Here is an 8,723-nt window from a genome sequence, read left to right as displayed (position 1 = left end):
CTGTTTGGTGGTTTGTTTGTATTATACACTTAATGACAGTCATATATCATACAAAAAACTGTCATCCTCGTTGTGTGAGACTGTGGCATACACTCATACTAACTTAGGTTGCATAGGTAATTGTCAGTTTGGTCCCTTGCCACAATCAAATTAAACATGACACAAGGTAGAGGGTAGCTTAGTGAATACCTGCCTGGCTTGAGCAAGGGTTTGAAACCAACTCCCAGCATGACTTCTGCTATAACGTGGCATGTTTACAGCAAGCTCTTTTTCTTTCCTTCCTGAGTAGAGGTAAGCATCATTAACTATAGACACACAGACTCACTCATTTACACACTCAGGAACCCCACGAAAAACACTGCACAGACTCACTCATTCACACACTCAGGAACCCCATGAAAAACACTGCACAGACTCACTCATTCACACACCCAAGAACCCCACGAAAAACACTGCACAGACTCACTCATTCACACACCCAGGAACCCCATGAAAAACACTGCACAGACTCACTCATACACACACCCAGGAACCCCATGAAAAACACTGCACCAGAAGCCATAATATGGATGGAAAGGAAGTATAGGGTAAAAAGAGAGAAAAAATAAAAATATATATAAATAAAATAGAAATTTTTTTTAAAACTGACATGATATTATAAGACATGGAACTTCCAAAGAGGCCATTTAATGCTGTTTACTGTTGGCCATCTACTGCTGGGCATGCAGCCTACCAGTCCTCAGTCTCTTCCTCCTCCTCCTCCTCCTGTTCCTTCTCCTCCTCCTCCTCCTCTTCCTCCTCCTCCTCCTCCTCATCATCATCATCACCATCATTGCTATTATTTAATCTTTTTTCCAGTCCAGTCGTTATCCCCCTCCCAGTCCACCCTCTGACAGCTCATCCCATTCCTCCTCCCTTGTCTCCAAGAGGATGTCCCCACACCCCCACCCAGTCAGACCTTCCCTCTCCCTGAGGCCTCAAGTCCCTTGAGGATTAGGTGCTTCTTCTCTCACTGAGGCCAGGCCAGGCAGTCCTCTGCTGTATATGTGTCTGGGGCCTCATATCAGCTGGAGTAGGCTGCCTGGTTGGTGGCTCAGTGTCTGAGAGATCTCAGGGGTTCAGGTTAGTTGAGACTGTTGGTCTTCCTATGGGGTTGCCCTTCTCCTCAGCTAATTCAAATGCAGAAGTCACCAGCTTCTGCCTATTGGTTGGGTGTAAATATCTGCATCTGATTCTTTCAGCTGCTTGTTGGGCTTCTCAGAGGGCCGCCATGCTAGGCTCCTAACTGTAAGTACACCATAGCATCAGTAATAGTGTCAGGCCTTGGAGCCTCCCCTTGAGCTGGATCCCAATTTGGGCCTGTCACTGCCCTTCGCTTTGCAGAAGCTTTTCCATTGCATGAGGTCCCATTTAATAATTGGTGATTTTGATTCCTAAATTAACAGTGTCTATTCAGAAAGTCCTTTCCTGTGGCAATGAGTTCTAGGCTATTCCTCACTTTCTCTTCTATCAGGTTCAGTGCATCTAGTTTTATGTTGAAGTCTTTGATCCATTTGGAGTAGAATGTTAGCCAGTTTGACTAGCACCATTTGCTGAAGATGCTGTCTTTTATTCACTGTATATTTCTGGACTCTTTATCAAAATTCAGATGTCCCATTGGTGTGTGGATTTACTTCTGGTCCTTCAATCCAATTCCATTGATCAGTTTGTCATCTTTTGTGTCACTATCATGCTGTTTTTGTTACTGTAGCCCTGTAGTATAACTTGAAATTAGGATTAGTGATACCTCTAGCAGTTTTTTAATTGTTCAGGATTGTTTTGAGTTGTCCTGGGATTTTCTATTTCCATAAGAAGTTGAGAATTGTCCTTTCAAGATCTATGAAAAAATTTTGTTGGGATTTTGGGATTGCATTGAATCTGCTGATTATATTTGGTAGGATGGCCATCTTCTGGTATCTTTTTCCATTTCTTTTTCAGCATCTTAAAGTTTTTACCATACAAGTCTTTTACTTGTCCAGTTAGATGCCTATTAATATTTGAGGCTATTGAGAATGGTGTTTCCTTGATTTTTTTTCTCAGTCCATTTGTTATTTGTATATAGGAGGAGTTACTCATCTAATTTTGGGGTTTTGTTGGTTGGTGGTTGGTTGGTTGGTTGGTTGGCTGGCTGGCTGGCTGGCTGGTTGGCTGGCTGGCAGGTGGTTGGTTGGTTGGTTGGCTAGCTGGCTGATTGGTTGGTTGGTTGGTTGGTGGTTGGTTAGTTGGTGGTTGGGTGGTTGGTTGGTGGTTGGTTAGTTGGTGGTTGGGTGGTTGGGTGGGTGGTTGGCTGGCTGATTGGTTGGTTGATTGGGTAGTTGGTTGGTTGGTTGGTTGGGTGGTTGGGTGGTTGGGTGGTTGGCTGGCTGGCTGGCTGGCTGATTGGTTGGTTGGTTTGGTGGTTGGTTGGTTGGTTGGGTGGTTGGTTGGGTGGTTGGTTTGGTTTTTGATTTGGAGTTTGTTTTGTTGTTGTTGTTTTAATTAATTTTTGTTTCTGTTACTTTGCTGAAAGTATTTGTCTGCTGTAAGAGTTTCCAAGTGGAACTTTTACTATTTGTGTATACTATCATATCATCTCCAAACCAAGATCCTTTGACTTTTTCCTTTCCAATTTGTATCCACTCATCTCCTTCAGTTGTCTTATTGCTCTAGCTAGGAATCCAAGTACTATATTAAATAGAAATGGAGAGAATGAACAACCTTGACTTGTGCCTGATTTTAGTAGAATTTCCTTAAGTATCACTCTATTTAAGTTGGTATTGTCTATGGGCTTGTTGTAAATTGTTTTTATTATATTGAGATATGTGTCTTGTAGCCTTACTCTCTCCAGGACTTCTATGGCTAAAGGATGTTGGATTGGTTCTAGATATGACCACAGCACCAGGATGCAACAAAGGTGAAGGAGGAGGCTGGGAAGAAGGATGAGCAGGTTCCCTGGCTAACTGCAAGTACAAGGCAGGCAAAGGTGTCGGCTTCCAGCCTTCCAGCCTTCACTGCCCTGCCTGGATCATATTCCACTGAGTCTCTGCTGGTACAGTATCTCAGGCCTTGTCACTAAGAACATTTGCCACAGTAGGTGCGGCTAAGACATGTGAACACTTGATCTCAAGGGCATAGCATACCTGTTTGGGGAGGTTTAAGAGATGTGGCTTGCTGGAGGCCCCTCCTAATTTATATTTATTCAGTACCCATAATTAATATATATTAATTTATACATATATACACATAGATATTTTGGTCATTTTGAATTACAAAAAAAGAACATAGAGGCATTTTTAATCTAAACTCAATTATTTTGTATATACGTTTTTGGTAAAAAAAAAAAAATCATGTTAGAAGTTGTTTTGCTTTCGCTACAATAGCATTTTATTTCTTCACCCTTTACATAGGTTTAAATGCCAGACACTTACTATTGGAGTGAAGTGACATCTTCAGGAGTGGGTGGCTATTAATCTGTGCCCATCTACCTGAGTATGGATGCTGGGAGAATGGAGACGCAATGAGACACACCAGCAGGTGAAGCTGGTACCCTGCATCCATCAAAAGCCAGCAAAAGCTAGACTATGTGAGATAATCTTTGGTATAATAAATGACTGATGTTATTGAAAAAAAGACTTGACAACTCATATATTAAATACAAAACTTAGGGACTACCAGTGCATTTATTTTATCAAGATGTGCTTCCCACCACCAGGACATGCAGATATGTTCCGTGGGGCTGGACTCCAGCCATCTGATAACACCTACCACTTTGTGTGCCCAGTCCACAGACACATTATTGGAGGTAGGGAAACTGACATAAAACTCATGGACAGACACTAGGAAAGATGTTCCAGTGATAGATAGAGTTCTCCTGTACCATATCAAAAGCTGAGTGTGGTGGCATATGCCTATAGTTCTAGCTAGAGAAACAGAGATCTTTAGAGCTTGCTGGCTAGCAGGGTGAGTTGTGGGTTTAATGAGAGACCCTGTTGTAAGAGCTAAGGTGCAAAGCAGCTGAGGAAAACACCCAGTGGCTATCTCTGGCACACACATAATGCATATTTCTACCAATAGCTCCTTGTACACACGTACACACACACACACACACCTACTCTCAATCCATGGATGGTTCAGCTTTGTCTTGGACCTCTGACATTGAGCTTCCTAAGCTCTGCAAAACTGCCCACTTTCATTAAGGCCTCTTGGAGGAGAAGGAAGAAGTAAAGACTATCAGGTCACTCCCAGCTTGGGGTTTTCTTGCTTTTCCCTCCTCCAGGTCATAATTTTTCCACAAACTAGCTCTTCACAAAAGCCCCAGAAGTCTCCTAAACTGGATTGTTTCTAGAGATGTTTGTGTGAGGGAAACAGGTGGGCAGATGTCCTCACCAGAGGGGAAGCTGACTGACTGACAAATGGATTTCACTTCTGAAGTCCCAAGTCACAAAACTAATTTTTCCACTTGAATACCCTCATTTAGTGAGTCTGTGCAAATGAAAGTTTAAGACAGCTACCAGATGTCTCTGTAAAATTACTCTACAGTATGTAGAAATGGCTAAACATCAATGCAGCGTGTGTAGGCAAAAGCAAAAATGTTTATTTGGGGGTAGTTCCAATGTGAACCCTTTCCCTTCAAGAAATTAGTCATTTTCATTAGTTTAATATGTATGGGAGCTTTGCTTGCCCATAGGTCTGGCCACCGGGTGTGTGCCTGATGCTCATGGAGACCAGAAAAGGCTGTGGTGTCAAATCTCCTGCAACTGGAGTTACAGACAGGCATGAGCTTCCATGTGGGTGTTATGAATTATACGTGGGTCCTCTATAAGAGCAGGCAGTACTATTAACCACTTACCTGTCTCTTCAATCTCCTAAGAAGTTTTTCTATGACATATAGGTATTCATATGTGGGTACAACTATTGTCTAAGATACATCTCTATGAAGATAAAGATCTAGATAAAGACTTTTGAATGCAGGGAATGTTAAAATAGAAAGAGGTGGCCTGAAATATAAAAGAGAGTAACTTTGTGAATAAATACTTAAATACTTTTGTTGATAGAGAAGATCAGATAAAGGGAGTCTTCAACTTTTCCACCTGCATTGTTCGATTCCGCTCCTTTATAATGATCGAATAAGACAAACAATTTGCAAATGTACTTTTAAAATATATATAAAGTGTTCTGTCACAAGTTTTTTTTGTGTGTGTGTGTGTGTATGTGTGCATGTGAAATCTAGTTGTAAGAATTTTGGAAGGTTAATGTCTGCATTTATCCAAATTTAAATTCATGAAAATTATCCTCCTCTGGAGTACTCTTTCTTTGGCAAAACCTTAAAACTAACATCATATAGTTAACCAAAGTCCTAGCCAAACTTTGAGATTGACTTATACTTTTTAAGTCTGTGTTTCAGACAGACTTAGGACAGTTTGAAAGAGAGGTGTGAGTTTACAGATCATAAGGAACCAACAGAAAATGTTACAGGCAAAAAGCACACAGTGAAAGAGAACAGGCTTGTGGATGATGGAGCCTCCTTGGGTGGCTTGTGTAGAGGGACCCATGTCCCCTTGTTAGCCCAGTGCTGCTGGCTGCACAGCTTCTGAAGAGATCTTCCCACTGTCTGAGAGCATGCACCATCGACCACCTAGAGAGTCACCATCCACAGCTCCTGCCTGGTCCTGTGAGTAGGGAGAATGGCAGGAGGCAACTTCTTCAAAGAGAAATTATAGATATGGAACTAAATGAGACATGAGAATAAAGTTGCAGAAGAGAGAGGGCATCAAGCAGTAGCAGGTGACACAGAGAGGCAGACAGGACACTGTGAAAGTGGAGGATCAGAAGGTAGGAGCAGCAAAGCCTGCCTCTGCGCACATGGTGATTGCAGTTGGCCGTGCACCAGCATAGCTGTGGGTGGGTATAGCTGTGCATAGACACAGCTGTGGGTAGGTGTAGCTGTGCATAGACACATGCAGGCCAGAGGGCCTTCCTCAGCTGCTTGCCACCTTGGTTTGGTGACAAGGTTTCTCGCTGAGCCTGAAGTCCATCTAATCAAACAGCCAGCATGCTGTAGAGATCTGCATGTCTCTTGCAAATCCTCTGAGCCTACTTAGCAAGTGTTTCACAAGTCAGGGCTAAGAAGGTGGCTCATTGGGTGAAGTGAATATCTTGCAAGTATGGGGATCTGAGTTTGATCCCCAGAACCCATGTTTTTGAAAAAACAAAAACAAAAAAACCACAGGTGGTGATGAAAAGTTGCATTCTCTGGGTAGACATCCATATCCCAGAAACTCAGTGCCTAGCCAGCCTGTCATAGTTGACAATTTACAATCTAGAGACAACAGAGATCTCAAAAACAGGTGGGCTGTCCCAAAGGAATGACATAGGAGGTTGACCTGTGTCCTTTGCATACAGGCACACACATGAACACACACACACACACACACACACACACACACATTCAGTTGATATCTGTACCATAAATAATAAGGTAATTGAGCCATGCAAGATAGAATTAAATTTTTCCCTGGAGACCCTAGGAGAGCTCTGTAGAGCTTTAATCAATCTTCCAAGGCAGAGAGTGTCACAGAGTAAGCACTGACCTCTGGGCTTCATGCAGGTTGGCATCTACAGATCAGACTCTTCAGTGTAGCCCAGGACAGGCTGGGTTCCCAGTACATCTTCAGTTTGGTATTCAGGGAAGACACTGGAAGCCATATGTCCTATAGGGAAGCAAGAGGAAAAAGGATGGGGTGGTGACGAGCTGGCCCATAACAGGTAAGGCCACATAAGCTATACCTCCTACTGACAGAACCCAAACACTGTTATTCCAAATGCATTACAATGGTAACTAATGCCTGTCCTCTATAGGTAGTGTGGAGGTAGACCCTGGCTACCAGAATAGGAAAGGGAATGGGCAAGATGGGACAAAAGGAAGAGAAAGAAGATGGGCTTAGCCTAGCAGAGGCCACCGAGTATGCAAAAGAGCAAGGGGGAGAGAGGCTGGTGGCTCTGCAGAGCTCTATAAATCTACCTGCTGTCACTTCTGCTCACTCAGGAATTCTGATCGCCCTCTTAACTGTCCCTCCCAGTGCCTCCTCTGTGACTCCAGGAGAGAGCTCCATCGAGAGCAACTTGCAAAGCTAGTCCTCCAGTAGGAGAGCCTTCAGTTCTGAGCCAATGAGCAGGCTCACACACCTAATGATGTCGCCGAGCCATGAAGACCTGGTCCCTGTTCCAGCTGCTGAAGAGCCCCCATAGCCCCACACAGACAACAGTCAGGACACTGTTGGTTACAAGGCATAAAAGGAGTGACCAAGGAACAGAAAGAATAATAGCCAGGCTCCAACTCACCAACCCAGCCTTTCTGTGAAGGCTGTGGGATTCCAGAGACCAAGAGGCAGGCAAATGTCACCTCGTGATTACTGAGTGGATTTCCGCAATGCCTGTTCTATCATGGCAGTCTGCAGAACGCCCTTGGCTTACAGCTTCACTCCAGTTCTGCCTCAGTCTTCTCACTGCTGCCTCCTCCATCATCCTGGTTTCTACTCTGCATCTCTTTTTTGCTTTTTGGTAGCGGTGGAGGTAGTTGCTGTTGCTTGAAACAGAGTTTCTGAGAGCACAAGCTGGCCTTGAGCTTACTATGTCGCTAAAGCTAACCCGGAGCCCGATCATCCTGCATCCACCTCCCTCCCCAATGCTAGCAGTACAGATATGATGCATTCCTGGTTTTTGTTTCTCATCCCTTGAAGCCATGTTTTCCCTTGAACTTGTTTTGTATCCAAGGATGGTCTTGAACTCCTAATTCTCCTGACTTAGTAAAAGGCTTACATCATCAGAGTAGATGCCCCTTGGGGAATGTAGCATGATCTTGGCTCTAATGCCACAAATGCTCCTTCTCCTAATAAGGTCACGTTTACAGGTTCCGGGTGCCATCGAGACCCCCATTGAGCCCATCTGACATTTGCTTGGAGCACGGGGGTGGATGCCAGTGTTGTTTTCTCAAGCATAGTATTTGGAAGCAGCAGGATGAGGTGAGGGAAGGGTACTTGGTGCGGGCTTGGAAGTCATGAGGTGTAGCCACATTCTAAGTACAGAAGTAGATGGTGCAGGTGGGATATTGCGGAAAGACTCACATCAAGAAGTAGGTGTGCACCTGTGTCGGGGAAGAGTTTAATAGAAGAATAACACAGGAGACCTGGAGGTTGATGGTAATGTATCAGAGGGAAGATCAGGTCAGCAAAACACACCACTATTTAAATGTTTAATGGTGAGGAGACAGAAACATTTATCAAGAAAAAACGAATATGGAAAGTCCACTGTTATTATTGAATGTGGGGAGAGTGTTCACACACACACACATAGTTTACAATAATCAATGCTCAGCTGTTCCTAAGAAACTAGGCAAGGCAACAACTGGCTTGGGCTAGATAAATCCTTCACATTAAAAAAAGGAAAGCAATGATGTATACACTGTCAGGCACAGAGAGGACACCTGCCTGTGAAACGAGCCACTTACGGTCTTCCTAAGGCTGCGGTTTGTCTTCATTGCTAAATGTATCTGGTGAGCTTCTCTATCTGGCTGCTGGGCTGCAGAAGGGCATCAAACACACGAAGGACAGCAGAAGGTGGACACGGACATCAGGGGAGCAGCAGCAGGGGGACAAGGACATCAGGGGAGCAGCAGGTGGACATGGACATCAGGGGAGCAGCAGGGG

Source organism: Mastomys coucha, unplaced genomic scaffold (assembly GCF_008632895.1).
Source record: "Mastomys coucha isolate ucsf_1 unplaced genomic scaffold, UCSF_Mcou_1 pScaffold13, whole genome shotgun sequence".
In the NCBI taxonomy this organism is placed as follows: domain Eukaryota; kingdom Metazoa; phylum Chordata; class Mammalia; order Rodentia; family Muridae; genus Mastomys; species Mastomys coucha.
The sequence above is the reverse complement of the archived record's forward strand: the minus strand, read 5'-3'. Positions refer to the sequence as shown.